Source organism: Schistocerca nitens, chromosome 2 (genome assembly GCF_023898315.1).
Source record: "Schistocerca nitens isolate TAMUIC-IGC-003100 chromosome 2, iqSchNite1.1, whole genome shotgun sequence".
In the NCBI taxonomy this organism is placed as follows: Eukaryota; Metazoa; Arthropoda; class Insecta; order Orthoptera; family Acrididae; genus Schistocerca; species Schistocerca nitens.
This window is the reverse complement of record NC_064615.1, coordinates 1,204,324,909-1,204,340,013: the sequence shown is the minus strand read 5'-3', so window position 1 is coordinate 1,204,340,013 and position 15,105 is coordinate 1,204,324,909.

Genomic DNA, 15,105 nt, shown 5'->3' with positions numbered 1-15,105 from the left:
TTCCGATGCAATTTCTGTGTTTCATCGTCAATGGGATGGTCCAAGGGATACAGTAAACCTGCAGAGGTGCATCGGAATGTAAAACTGGTGACACAGGAAACGCTCAAAAGATAGACAGTAGGAAGAATCAGTCTTCCTGCACTTAAGTCGGCATTGTGTCTCTTATATTTAATTCAGATGCAATTTCTGTGTTTCATCGTCAATGGGAAGGTCCAATGGATACAGAAACCCTGCAGAGGTGCATCAGAATGTAAAACTGGTGACACAGGAAACGCTTAAAACATAGACAGTAGGTAGACTCAGTCTTCCTGTACTTAAGTCGGCATTGTGTCTCTTATATTTAATTCCGATGCAATTTCTGTGTTTCATCGTCAATGGGAAGGTCCAATGGATACAGAAGACCTGCAGAGGTGCATCAGAATGTTAATCTGGTGACACAGGAAACGCTCAAAACATAGACAGTAGGAAGACTCAGTCTTCCTATACTTTACTCGGCATTGTGTCACTTATATTTATTTCCGATGAAATTTCTGTGTTTCATCGTGAATGGGAAGGTCCAAGGGATATAGTAAACTTGCAGAGGTGCATCGGAAAGTGAAACTGATGACACAGGAAACGCTCAAAACATAGACAGTTGGAAGACTTAGTCTTCCTGTACTTAAGACGGCATTGTGTGTCTTATATTTACTTCCGATGCAATTTCTGTGTTTCATCGTCACTGTGAAGGTCCAACGGATACAGTATACCTGCAGAGGTGCATCGGAATGTAAAACTGGTGAGACAGGAAACGCTCAAATTATAGACAGTAGGAAGACTCAGTCTTCCTGTACTTAAGTCGGCATTTTGTCTCTTATATTTAATTCCGATGCAATTTCTGTGTTTCATCGTCAATGGGAAGGTCCAAGGGATACAGTAAGCCTGCAGAGGTGCATCAGAATGTAAAACTGGTGACACAGGAAACGCTCAAAACATAGAGAGTAGGAAGACTCAGTCTTCCTGTACTTAAGTCGCCATTGTGTCTCTTATATTTAATTCCGAAGCAATTTCTGTGTTTCATCGTCAATGGGAAGGTCCAAGGGATACAGTAAACCTGCAGAGGTGCATCGGAATGTAAAACTAGTGACACAGGAAACGCTCAAAACATAGACAGTAGGAAGACTCAGTCTTTCTGTACTTAAGTCGGCATTGTGTCTCTTATATTTAATTCTGATGCAATTTCTGTGTTTCATCGTCAATGGGAAGGTCCAAGGGATACAGTAAACCTGCAGAGGTACATCGGAATGTAAAACTGGTGACACAGGAAACGCTCAAAACATAGACAGTAGGAAGACTCAATCTTCCTGTACTTAAGTTGGCATTGTGTCTCTTATATTTAATTCCGATGCAATTTCTGTGTTTCATCGTCAATGGGAAGGTCCAAGGGATACAGGAAACCTGCAGAGGTGCATCAGAATGTAAAACTGGTGACACAGGAATCGCTCAACACATAGACAGTGGGATGACTCATTCTTCCTGTACTTAAGTCGGCATTGTGTCTCATATATTTAATTCCGAAGCAATTTCTGTGTTTCATCGTCAATGGGAAGGTCCAAGGGATATGGTATACCTGCAGTGGTGCATCGGAATGTAAAACTAGTGACACAGGAAGCGCTCAAAACATAGACATTAGTAAGACTCAGTCTTCCTGTACTTAAGTCGGCATTGTGTCTCTTATATTTAATTCCGATACAATTTCTATTTTTCATCGTCAATGGGAAGGTCCAAGGGATACAGTAAACCTGCAGAGGTGCATCAATATGTAAAACTGGTGACACAGGAAACGCTCAAAACATAGACAGTAGGAAGACTCATTCTTCCTGTACTTAAATCGGCATTGTGTCTCTTATATTTAATTCCGATGCAATTTCTGTGTTTCATCGTCACTGTGAAGGTCCAACGGATACAGTATACCTGCAGAGGTGCATCGGAATGTAAAACTGGTGACACAGGAAATGCTCAAAACATAGACAGTAGGAAGACTCAGTCTTCCTGTACTTAAGTCGGCATTGTGCCTCTTATATTTAATTCCGATGCAATTTCTGTGTTTCATCGTCAATGGGAAGGTCCAAGGGATACAGTAAACCTGCAGAGGTGCATCAGAATGTAAAACTGGTGACACAGTAATCGCTCAACACATAGACAGTAGGAAGACTCATTCTTCCTGTACTTAAGTCGGCATTGTGTCTCTTATATTTAATTCCGATGCAATTTCTGTTTTTCATCGTCAATGGGAAGGTCCAAGGGATACAGTAAACCTGCAGTGGTGAATCGGAATGTAAAACCAGTGACACAGGAAGCGCCCAAAACATAGACAGTAGGATGACTCAGTCTACCTGTACTTAAGTCGGCATTGTGTCTCTTATATTTAATTCCGATGCAATTTCTGTGTTTCATCGTCACTGTGAAGGTCCAAGGGATACAGTAAACCTGTAGAGGTGTATCGAAATGTAAAACTGGTGACACAGGAAACGCTCTAAACATAGACAGTAGGAAGACTCAGTCTTCCTGTACTTAAATCGGCATTGTGTCTCTTATATTTTATTCCGATGCAATTTCTGTGTTTCATCGTCAATGGGATGGTCCAAGGGATACAGTAAACCTGCAGAGGTGCATCGGAATGTAAAACTGGTGACACAGGAAACGCTCAAAAGATAGACAGTAGGAAGAATCAGTCTTCCTGCGCTTAAGTCGGCATTGTGTCTCTTATATTTAATTCAGATGCAATTTCTGTGTTTCATCGTCAATGGGAAGGTCCAATGGATACAGAAACCCTGCAGAGGTGCATCAGAATGTAAAACTGGTGACACAGGAAACGCTTAAAACATAGACAGTAGGTAGACTCAGTCTTCCTGTACTTAAGTCGGCATTGTGTCTCTTATATTTAATTCCGATGCAATTTCTGTGTTTCATCGTCAATGGGAAGGTCCAATGGATACAGAAGACCTGCAGAGGTGCATCAGAATGTTAATCTGGTGACACAGGAAACGCTCAAAACATAGACAGTAGGAAGACTCAGTCTTCCTATACTTTACTCGGCATTGTGTCACTTATATTTATTTCCGATGAAATTTCTGTGTTTCATCGTGAATGGGAAGGTCCAAGGGATATAGTAAACTTGCAGAGGTGCATCGGAAAGTGAAACTGATGACACAGGAAACGCTCAAAACATAGACAGTTGGAAGACTTAGTCTTCCTGTACTTAAGACGGCATTGTGTGTCTTATATTTACTTCCGATGCAATTTCTGTGTTTCATCGTCACTGTGAAGGTCCAACGGATACAGTATACCTGCAGAGGTGCATCGGAATGTAAAACTGGTGAGACAGGAAACGCTCAAATTATAGACAGTAGGAAGACTCAGTCTTCCTGTACTTAAGTCGGCATTTTGTCTCTTATATTTAATTCCGATGCAATTTCTGTGTTTCATCGTCAATGGGAAGGTCCAAGGGATACAGTAAGCCTGCAGAGGTGCATCAGAATGTAAAACTGGTGACACAGGAAACGCTCAAAACATAGAGAGTAGGAAGACTCAGTCTTCCTGTACTTAAGTCGCCATTGTGTCTCTTATATTTAATTCCGAAGCAATTTCTGTGTTTCATCGTCAATGGGAAGGTCCAAGGGATACAGTAAACCTGCAGAGGTGCATCGGAATGTAAAACTAGTGACACAGGAAACGCTCAAAACATAGACAGTAGGAAGACTCAGTCTTTCTGTACTTAAGTCGGCATTGTGTCTCTTATATTTAATTCTGATGCAATTTCTGTGTTTCATCGTCAATGGGAAGGTCCAAGGGATACAGTAAACCTGCAGAGGTACATCGGAATGTAAAACTGGTGACACAGGAAACGCTCAAAACATAGACAGTAGGAAGACTCAATCTTCCTGTACTTAAGTTGGCATTGTGTCTCTTATATTTAATTCCGATGCAATTTCTGTGTTTCATCGTCAATGGGAAGGTCCAAGGGATACAGGAAACCTGCAGAGGTGCATCAGAATGTAAAACTGGTGACACAGGAATCGCTAAACACATAGACAGTGGGATGACTCATTCTTCCTGTACTTAAGTCGGCATTGTGTCTCATATATTTAATTCCGAAGCAATTTCTGTGTTTCATCGTCAATGGGAAGGTCCAAGGGATACAGTATACCTGCAGTGGTGCATCGGAATGTAAAACTAGTGACACAGGAAGCGCTCAAAACATAGACATTAGTAAGACACAGTCTTCCTGTACTTAAGTCGGCATTGTGTCTCTTATATTTAATTCCGATACAATTTCTATTTTTCATCGTCAATGGGAAGGTCCAAGGGATACAGTAAACCTGCAGAGGTGCATCAATATGTAAAACTGGTGACACAGGAAACGCTCAAAACATAGACAGTAGGAAGACTCATTCTTCCTGTACTTAAATCGGCATTGTGTCTCTTATATTTAATTCCGATGCAATTTCTGTGTTTCATCGTCACTGTGAAGGTCCAACGGATACAGTATACCTGCAGAGGTGCATCGGAATGTAAAACTGGTGACACAGGAAATGCTCAAAACATAGACAGTAGGAAGACTCAGTCTTCCTGTACTTAAGTCGGCATTGTGCCTCTTATATTTAATTCCGATGCAATTTCTGTGTTTCATCGTCAATGGGAAGGTCCAAGGGATACAGTAAACCTGCTGAGGTGCATCAGAATGTAAAACTGGTGACACAGTAATCGCTCAACACATAGACAGTAGGAAGACTCATTCTTCCTGTACTTAAGTCGGCATTGTGTCTCTTATATTTAATTCCGATGCAATTTCTGTTTTTCATCGTCAATGGGAAGGTCCAAGGGATACAGTAAACCTGCAGTGGTGAATCGGAATGTAAAACCAGTGACACAGGAAGCGCTCAAAACATAGACAGTAGGATGACTCAGTCTACCTGTACTTAAGTCGGCATTGTGTCTCTTATATTTAATTCCGATGCAATTTCTGTGTTTCATCGTCAGTGGGAATGTCCAAGGGAAACAGTAAACCTCCAGAGGTGCATCGGAATGTAAAACTGGTGACACAGGAAACGCTCAAAACATAGACAGTAGGAAGACTCAGTCTTCCTGTACTTAAGTCGGCATTGTGTCTCTTATATTTATTTCCGATGAAATTTCTGTGTTTCATCGTGAATGGGAAGGTCCAAGGGATATAGTAATCCTGCAGAGGTGCATCGGAAAGTAAAACTGATGACACAGGAAACGCTCAAAACATAGACAGTAGGAAGACTCAGTCTTCCTGTACTTAAGTCGGCATTGTGTCTCTTATATTTAATTCCGATTCAATTTCTATTTTTCATCGTCAATGGGAAGGTCCAAGGGATACAGTAAACCTGCAGAGGTGCATCAGTATGTAAAACTGGTGACACAGGAAATGCTTAACACATAGACAGTAGGAAGACTCATTCTTCCTGTAATTAAGTCGGCATTGTGTCTCTTATATTTAACTCCGATGCAATTTCTGTGTTTCATCGTCACTGTGAAGGTTCAAGTGATACAGTAATTCTGTAGAGGTGCATCGGGATGTAAAACTGATGACAGAGGAAACGCTCAAATCATAGACAATAGGAAGACTTAGTCTTCCTGTACTTAAGTCGGCATTGTGTCTCTTAAATTTAATTCCGATGCAATTTCTGTTTTTCATCGTCAATGGGAAGGTCCAAGGGATACAGTAAACCTGCAGAGGTGCATCGGAATGTAAAACTGATGACACAGGAAACGCACACAACATAGACAGTAGGAAGACTCAGTCTTTCTGTACTTAAGTCGGCATTGTGTCTCTTATATTTAATTCCAATGCAATTTCTGTGCTTCATCGACTATGGGAAGGTCCAATGGATACAGTAAACCTGCAGAGGTGCATCAAAATGTAAAACTGGTGACACAGGAAACGCTCAAAACATAGACAGTAGGAAGACTCAGTCTTCCTGCACTTAAGTCGGCATTGTGTCTCTTATTTTTATTTCCGATGAAATTTCTGTGTTTCATCGTGACTGGGAAGGTCCAAGGGATATAGTAAACCTGCAGAGGTGCATCGGAAAGTAAAACTGATGACACAGGAAACGCTCAAAACATAGACAGTAGGAAGACTCAGTCTTTCTGTACTTAAGTCTGCATTGTGTCTCTTATATATAATTCCGATGCAATTTCTGTGTTTCATCGTCGATGGGAAGGTCCAAGGGATACAGTAAACCTGCAGAGGTGCATCATAATGTAAAACTAGTGACACAGGAAACGCTCAAAACATAGACAGTAGGAAGAACCAGTCTTCCTGTACTTAAGTCGTCATTGTGTCTCTTATAATTAATTCCGATGCAATTTCTGTGTTTCATCGTCAACGGGAAGGTCCAAGGGATACAGTAAACCTGTAGAGGTGCATCGGAATGTAAAACTGGTGACACAGGAAACGCTCTAAACATAGACAGTAGGAAGACTCAGTCTTCCTGTACTTAAGTCTGCATTGTGTCTCTTATATATAATTCCGATGCAATTTCTGTGTTTCATCGTCAATGGGAAGGTCCAAGGGATACAGTAAACCTGCAGAGGTGCATCGGAATGTAAAACTGGTGACACAGGAAACGCTCAAAACATTGACCGTACGTAGACTGTTTTCTTGTACTTAAGTCGGCATTGTGTCTCTTATATTTAATTTCGATGCAATTTCTGTGTTTCATCGTCAATGGGAAGGTCCAAGGGATACAGGAAACCTGGAGAGGTGCATCGGAATGTAAAACTGGTGACACAGGAAACGCTCAAATCATAGACAGTAGGAAGACTCAGTCTTCCTATACTCAAGTCGGCATTGTGTCTCTTATATATAATTCCGATGCAATTTCTGTGTTTCATCGTCAATGGGAAGGTCCAAGGGATACAGTAAACCTGCAGAGGTGCATCGGAATGTAAAACTGGTGACACAGGAAACACTCAAAACATAGACAGTAGGAAGACTCAGTCTTCCTGTACTTAAGTCTGCATTGTGTCTCTTATATATAATTCCGATGCAATTTCTGTGTTTCATCGTCGATGGGAAGGTCCAAGGGATACAGTAAACCTGCAGAGGTGCATCGGAATGTAAAACTGGTGACACAGGAAACACTCAAAACATAGACAGTAGGAAGACTCAGTCTTCCTGTACTTAAGTCGGCATTGTGTCTCTTATATTTAATTCCGATGCAATTTCTGTGTTTCATCGTCAATGGGAAGGTCCGAGGGATACATTAAACCTGCAGAGGTGCATCAGAATGTAAAACTGGTGAGACAGGAAACGCTCAACACATAGACAGTAGGAAGCCTCAGTCTTCCTGTACTTAAGTCGGCATTGTGTCTCTTATATTTCATTCCGATGCAATTTCTGTGTTTCATCGTCAATGGGAAGGTCCAAGGGATACAGTAAACCTGCAGTGGTGGATCGGAATGTTAAACTAGTGTCACAGGAAGCGCTCAAAACATAGACAGTAGGAAGACTCAGTCTTCCTGTACTTAAGTCGGCATTGTGTCTCTTATGTTGAATTCCGATGCAATTTCTGTGTTTCATCGTCAATGGGAAGGTCCAAGGGAAACAGTAAATCTCCAGAGGTGCATCGGAATGTAAAACTGGTGACACAGGAAACGCTCAAAACATAGACAGTAGGAAGACTCAGTCTTCCTGTACTTAAGTCGGCATTGTGTCTCTTATATTTATTTCCGATGAAATTTCTGTGTTTCATCGTGAATGGGAAGGTCCAAGGGATATAGTAATCCTGCAGAGGTGCATCGGAAAGTAAAACTGATGACACAGGAAACGCTCAAAACATAGACCGTAGGAAGACTCAGTCTCCCTGTACTTAAAACGCCATTGTGTCTCTTATATTTAATTCCGATGCAATTTCTGTTTTTCATCGTCAATGGGAAGGTCCAAGGGATACAGGAAACCTGCAGAGGTGCATCTGAATGTATAACTGGTGACACAGAAAACGCTCAAAACATAGACAGTAGGAAGACTCAGTCTTCCTGTACTTAAGTCGGCATTGTGTCTCTTATATTTAATTCCGATGCAATTTCTGTTTTTCATCGGCAATGGGAAGGTCCAAGGGATATAGTAATACTGCAGAGGTGCATCGGAAAGTAAAACTGATGACACAGGAAACGCTCAAAACATAGACAGTAGGAAGACTTAGTCTTCCTGTACTTAAGTCGGCATTGTGTTTCTTATATTTAATTTCGATGCAATTTGTGTTTCATCGCCAATGGGAAGGTCCAAGGGATACAGTAAACATGCAGAGGTGCATCGAAATGTAAAACTAATGACACAGGAAACGCTCAACACATTGACTGCAAGAAGACTCTGTCTTCCTGTACTTACTTCGGCATTGTGTCTCTTATATTTAATTCCGATGCAATTTCTGTGTTTTATCGTCAATGGGAAGGATCAAGGGATACAGTAAACCTGCAGAGGTGCATCGGAACGTAAAACTAGTGACACAGGAAATGCTCAAAACATAGAAAGTAGGAAGACTCAGTCTTCCTGTACGTAAGTCGGCATTGTGTCTCTTTTATTTAATTGCGATGCAATTTCTGTGTTTCATCGTCAATGGGAAGGTCCAAGGGATACAGTAAACCTGCAGAGGTGCATCGGAATGTAAAACTGGTGACACAGGAAACACTCAAACCATAGACAGTAGGAAGACTCAGTCTTCCTGTACTTAATTCGTCATTGTGTCTCTTATTTTTATTTCCGATGAAATTTCTGTGTTTCATCGTGAATGGGAAGGTCCAAGGGATATAGTAAACCTGCAGAGGTGCATCGGAAAGTAAAACTGATGACACAGGAAACGCTCAAAACATAGACAGTAGGAAGACTCAGTCTTTCTGTACTTAAGTCTGCATTGTGTCTCTTATATATAATTCCGATGCAATTTCTGTGTTTCATCGTCGATGGGAAGGTCCAAGGGATACAGTAAACCTGCAGAGGTGCATCATAATGTAAAACTAGTGACACAGGAAACGCTCAAAACATAGACAGTAGGAAGAACCAGTCTTCCTGTACTTAAGTCGTCATTGTGTCTCTTATAATTAATTCCGATGCAATTTCTGTGTTTCATCGTCAATGGGAAGGTCCAAGGGATACAGTAAACCTGCAGAGGTGCATCATAATGTAAAACAAGTGACACAGGAAACGCTCAAAACATAGACAGTAGGAAGAACCAGTCTTCCTGTACTTAAGTCGGCATTGTGTCTCTTATATTTAATTCCGATGCAATTTATGTGTTTCATCGTCAACGGGAAGGTCCAAGGGATACAGTAAACCTGTAGAGGTGCATCGGAATGTAAAACTGGTGACACAGGAAACGCTCTAAACATAGACAGTAGGAAGACTCAGTCTTCCTGTACTTAAGTCTGCATTGTGTCTCTTATATATAATTCCGATGCAATTTCTGTGTTTCATCGTCAATGGGAAGGTCCAAGGGATACAGTAAACCTGCAGAGGTGCATCGGAATGTAAAACTGGTGACACAGGAAACGCTCAAAACATTGACCGTACGTAGACTGTTTTCTTGTACTTAAGTCGGCATTGTGTCTCTTATATTTAATTTCGATGCAATTTCTGTGTTTCATCGTCAATGGGAAGGTCCAAGGGATACAGGAAACCTGGAGAGGTGCATCGGAATGTAAAACTGGTGACACAGGAAACGCTCAAATCATAGACAGTAGGAAGACTCAGTCTTCCTATACTCAAGTCGGCATTGTGTCTCTTATATATAATTCCGATGCAATTTCTGTGTTTCATCGTCAATGGGAAGGTACAAGGGATACAGTAAACCTGCAGAGGTGCATCGGAATGTAAAACTGGTGACACAGGAAACACTCAAAACATAGACAGTAGGAAGACTCAGTCTTCCTGTACTTAAGTCTGCATTGTGTCTCTTATATATAATTCCGATGCAATTTCTGTGTTTCATCGTCGATGGGAAGGTCCAAGGGATACAGTAAACCTGCAGAGGTGCATCGGAATGTAAAACTGGTGACACAGGAAACACTCAAAACATAGACAGTAGGAAGACTCAGTCTTCCTGTACTTAAGTCGGCATTGTGTCTCTTATATTTAATTCCGATGCAATTTCTGTGTTTCATCGTCAATGGGAAGGTCCGAGGGATACATTAAACCTGCAGAGGTGCATCAGAATGTAAAACTGGTGAGACAGGAAACGCTCAACACATAGACAGTAGGAAGCCTCAGTCTTCCTGTACTTAAGTCGGCATTGTGTCTCTTATATTTCATTCCGATGCAATTTCTGTGTTTCATCGTCAATGGGAAGGTCCAAGGGATACAGTAAACCTGCAGTGGTGGATCGGAATGTAAAACTAGTGTCACAGGAAGCGCTCAAAACATAGACAGTAGGAAGACTCAGTCTTCCTGTACTTAAGTCGGCATTGTGTCTCTTATGTTGAATTCCGATGCAATTTCTGTGTTTCATCGTCAATGGGAAGGTCCAAGGGAAACAGTAAATCTCCAGAGGTGCATCGGAATGTAAAACTGGTGACACAGGAAACGCTCAAAACATAGACAGTAGGAAGACTCAGTCTTCCTGTACTTAAGTCGGCATTGTGTCTCTTATATTTATTTCCGATGAAATTTCTGTGTTTCATCGTGAATGGGAAGGTCCAAGGGATATAGTAATCCTGCAGAGGTGCATCGGAAAGTAAAACTGATGACACAGGAAACGCTCAAAACATAGACCGTAGGAAGACTCAGTCTCCCTGTACTTAAAACGCCATTGTGTCTCTTATATTTAATTCCGATGCAATTTCTGTTTTTCATCGTCAATGGGAAGGTCCAAGGGATACAGGAAACCTGCAGAGGTGCATCTGAATGTATAACTGGTGACACAGAAAACGCTCAAAACATAGACAGTAGGAAGACTCAGTCTTCCTGTACTTAAGTCGGCATTGTGTCTCTTATATTTAATTCCGATGCAATTTCTGTTTTTCATCGGCAATGGGAAGGTCCAAGGGATATAGTAATACTGCAGAGGTGCATCGGAAAGTAAAACTGATGACACAGGAAACGCTCAAAACATAGACAGTAGGAAGACTTAGTCTTCCTGTACTTAAGTCGGCATTGTGTTTCTTATATTTAATTTCGATGCAATTTGTGTTTCATCGCCAATGGGAAGGTCCAAGGGATACAGTAAACATGCAGAGGTGCATCGAAATGTAAAACTAATGACACAGGAAACGCTCAAAACATTGACTGCAAGAAGACTCTGTCTTCCTGTACTTACTTCGGCATTGTGTCTCTTATATTTAATTCCGATGCAATTTCTGTGTTTTATCGTCAATGGGAAGGATCAAGGGATACAGTAAACCTGCAGAGGTGCATCGGAACGTAAAACTAGTGACACAGGAAATGCTCAAAACATAGAAAGTAGGAAGACTCAGTCTTCCTGTACGTAAGTCGGCATTGTGTCTCTTTTATTTAATTGCGATGCAATTTCTGTGTTTCATCGTCAATGGGAAGGTCCAAGGGATACAGTAAACCTGCAGAGGTGCATCGGAATGTAAAACTGGTGACACAGGAAACACTCAAACCATAGACAGTAGGAAGACTCAGTCTTCCTGTACTTAATTCGTCATTGTGTCTCTTATTTTTATTTCCGATGAAATTTCTGTGTTTCATCGTGAATGGGAAGGTCCAAGGGATATAGTAAACCTGCAGAGGTGCATCGGAAAGTAAAACTGATGACACAGGAAACGCTCAAAACATAGACAGTAGGAAGACTCTGTCTTCCTGTACTTACGTCGGCATTGTGTCTCTTATATTTAATTCCGATGCAATTTCTGTGTATCATCGTCAATGGGAAGGTTCAAGGGATACAGTAAACCTGCAGAGGTGCATCGGAATGTAAAACTAGTGACACAGGAAACAATCAAAACATAGACAGTTGGAAGACTTAGTCTTCCTGTACTTAAGTCGGCATTGTGACTCTTATATTTAATTCCGATGCAATTTCTGTGTTTCATCGTCACTGTGAAGGTCCAACGGATACAGTAAACCTGTAGAGGTGCATCGGAATGTAAAACTGGTGACACAGGAAACGCTCAAATTATAGACAGTAGGAAGACTCAGTCTTCCTGTACTTAAGTCGGCATTTTGTCTCTTATATTTAATTCCGATGCAATTTCTGTGTTTCATCGTCAATGGGAAGGTCTAAGGGATACAGTAAGCCTGCAGAGGTGCATCAGAATGTAAAACTGGTGACACAGGAAACGCTCAAAACATAGAGAGTAGGAAGACTCAGTCTTCCTGTAGTTAAGTCGGCATTGTGTCTCTTATACTTAATTCCGATGCAATTTCTGTGTTTCATCGTCAATGGGAAGGTCCAAGGGATACAGTAAACCTGCAGAGGTGCATCTGAATGTAAAACTGGTGACACAGGAAACGCTCAACACATAGACAGTAGGAAGACTCATTCTTCCTGTACTTAAGTCGGCATTGTGTCTCTTATATTTAATTCCGATGCAATTTCTGTGTTTCATCGTCAATGGGAAGGTCCAAGGGATACAGTAAACCTGCAGTGGTGCATCGGAATGTAAAACTAGTGACACTGGATGCGCTCAAAACATAGACAGTAGGAAGACTCAGTCTTCCTGTACTTAAGTCGGCATTGCCTCTCTTATATTTAATTCCGATGCAATATCTGTGTTTCATCGTCAATGGGAAGCTCCAAAGAAAACAGTAAACCTCCAGAGGTGCATCGGAATGTAAAACTGGTGACACAGGAAACGCTCAAATTATAGACAGTAGGAAGACTCAGACTTCCTGTACTTAAGTCGGCATTGTGTCTCTTATATTTAATTCCGATGCAATTTCTGTGTTTCATTGTCACTGTGAAGGTCCAACGGATAGAGTAAACCTGTAGAGGTGCATCGGAATGTAAAACTAATGAGACAGGAAACGCTCAAATTATAGACAATAGGAAGACTCAGTCTTCCTGTACTTAAGTCGGCATTGTGTCTCTTATATTTAATTCCGATGCAATTTATGTGTTTCATCGTCAATGGGAAGGTCCAAGGAATACAGTAAACCTGCAGAGGTGCATCAGAATGTAAAACTGGTGACACAGGAAACGCTCAACACATAGACAGTAGGAAGACTCATTCTTCCTGTACTTAAGTCGGCATTGTGTCTCTTATATTTAATTCCGATGCAATTTCTGTGTTTCATCGTCAATGGGAAGGTCCAAAGGAAACAGTAAACCTCCAGAGGTGCATCGGAATGTAAAACTGGTGACACAGGAAACGCTCAAAACATAGACAGTAGGAAGAAAGAAGGTGAATGGCCTTTCAGATCATGATGCGCAAATTTTAACTTTAAAAGATTTTTATGCTGCAACTCGTGTTAAATATAGTCATCAGCTGTTCAGGAAAGCTGATCCGGTTGCTGTAGAGACCTTTGTAAACCTTATAAAGGAACAAGAGTGGCAAGAAGTTTATAGCGCTGAGACAGTAAACGATAAATATAATGCTTTTCTAAAGACCTTTCTCATGCTCTTTGAAAGTTGCTTTCCGTTACAACGTTTAAAACAGGGTACTAGCACAAACAGGCAACCTGGGTGGCTGACTAGAGGGATAAGAATATCTTGTAGAACAAAGTGGCAATTATATCAAAACGTTAGAAACAGTCAAAATCTAAATGCAGCAGCCCATTACAAACAGTATTGTATGGTGCTTAAAAATGTTATTAGGAAGGCAAAAAGTATGTGGTATGCAGATAGAATAGCTAAGTCTCGGGATAAAATTAAAACCATATGGTCAGTCGTAAAGGAAGTTGCTGGTCTGCAGAGACAGGTCGAGGATATAGAATCAGTGCGTAGCGGGAATGTCCGTGTTACTGATAAGTCGCATATATGTACAGTATTTAATAATCACTTTCTGAATATAGCAGGTGAACTAAATAGAAACCTAATTCCAACAGGGAATCATATAGCGCTCTTAGAAAAAAGTGTTCCGAGACTGTTACCTGAAATGCTCCTCCATGATACTGACAAGAGGGAGATTGAGTTAATAATTAAATCACTAAAGACCAAGAACTCTCATGGATATGACGGGGTATCTAGCAGAATACTGAAGTATTGTTCTATGTATGTTAGCCCAGTACTTAGCCATATCTGTAACTTTTCCTTTAGGAGTGGTCGGTTTCCTGATCGATTAAAATACTCGGTAGTGAAGCCACTTTATAAAAAGGGAGACATTGATAATGTTGACAATTTTAGACCTATTTCTATGCCATCGGTGTTTGCTAAAGTTATCGAGAAGGTTGTATATACAAGGTTACTGGAGCATTTAAATTCTCATAATTTGCTGTCAAATGTTCAGTTTGGTTTTAGAAATGGTTTAACAACTGAAAATGCTATATTCTCTTTTCTCTGTGAGGTTTTCGACGGATTAAATAAAAGGTTGCGAACGCTAGGTGTTTTCTTTGATTTAACGAAGGCTTTTGACTGTGTTGACCACAAAATATTACTGCAGAAGTTGGACCATTATGGAGTAAGGGGAGTAGCTTACAATTGGTTCGCCTCTTACTTTAAGAACAGAAAGCAGAGGGTAATTCTCCGCAATATTGAGAGTGGTAGTGATGTTCAGTCCCAATGGGGCACTGTTAAGTGGGGCGTTCCCCAAGGGTCGGTGCTGGGGCCACTGCTGTTTCTTATTTATATAAATGATATGCCTTCTAGTATTACAGGTGATTCAAAAATATTTCTGTTTGCTGATGACACCAGCTTTATAGTGAAGGATATTTTGTGTAATATTGAAACAGTAACAAATAATTTAGTTCATGAAATAAGTTTGTGGCTTGTGGAAAATAATTTGATGCTAAATCACAGTAAGACTCAGTTTTCACAGTTTCTAACTCACAATTCAACAAGAACTGACATTTTAATCAGACAGAATGGGCATGTTATAAGCAAGACGGAACAGTTCAAGTTCCTAGGTGTACGGATAGATAGTAAGCTGTTGTGGAAAGCCCATGTTCAGGATCTTGTTCAGAAACTAAATGCTGCTTTATTT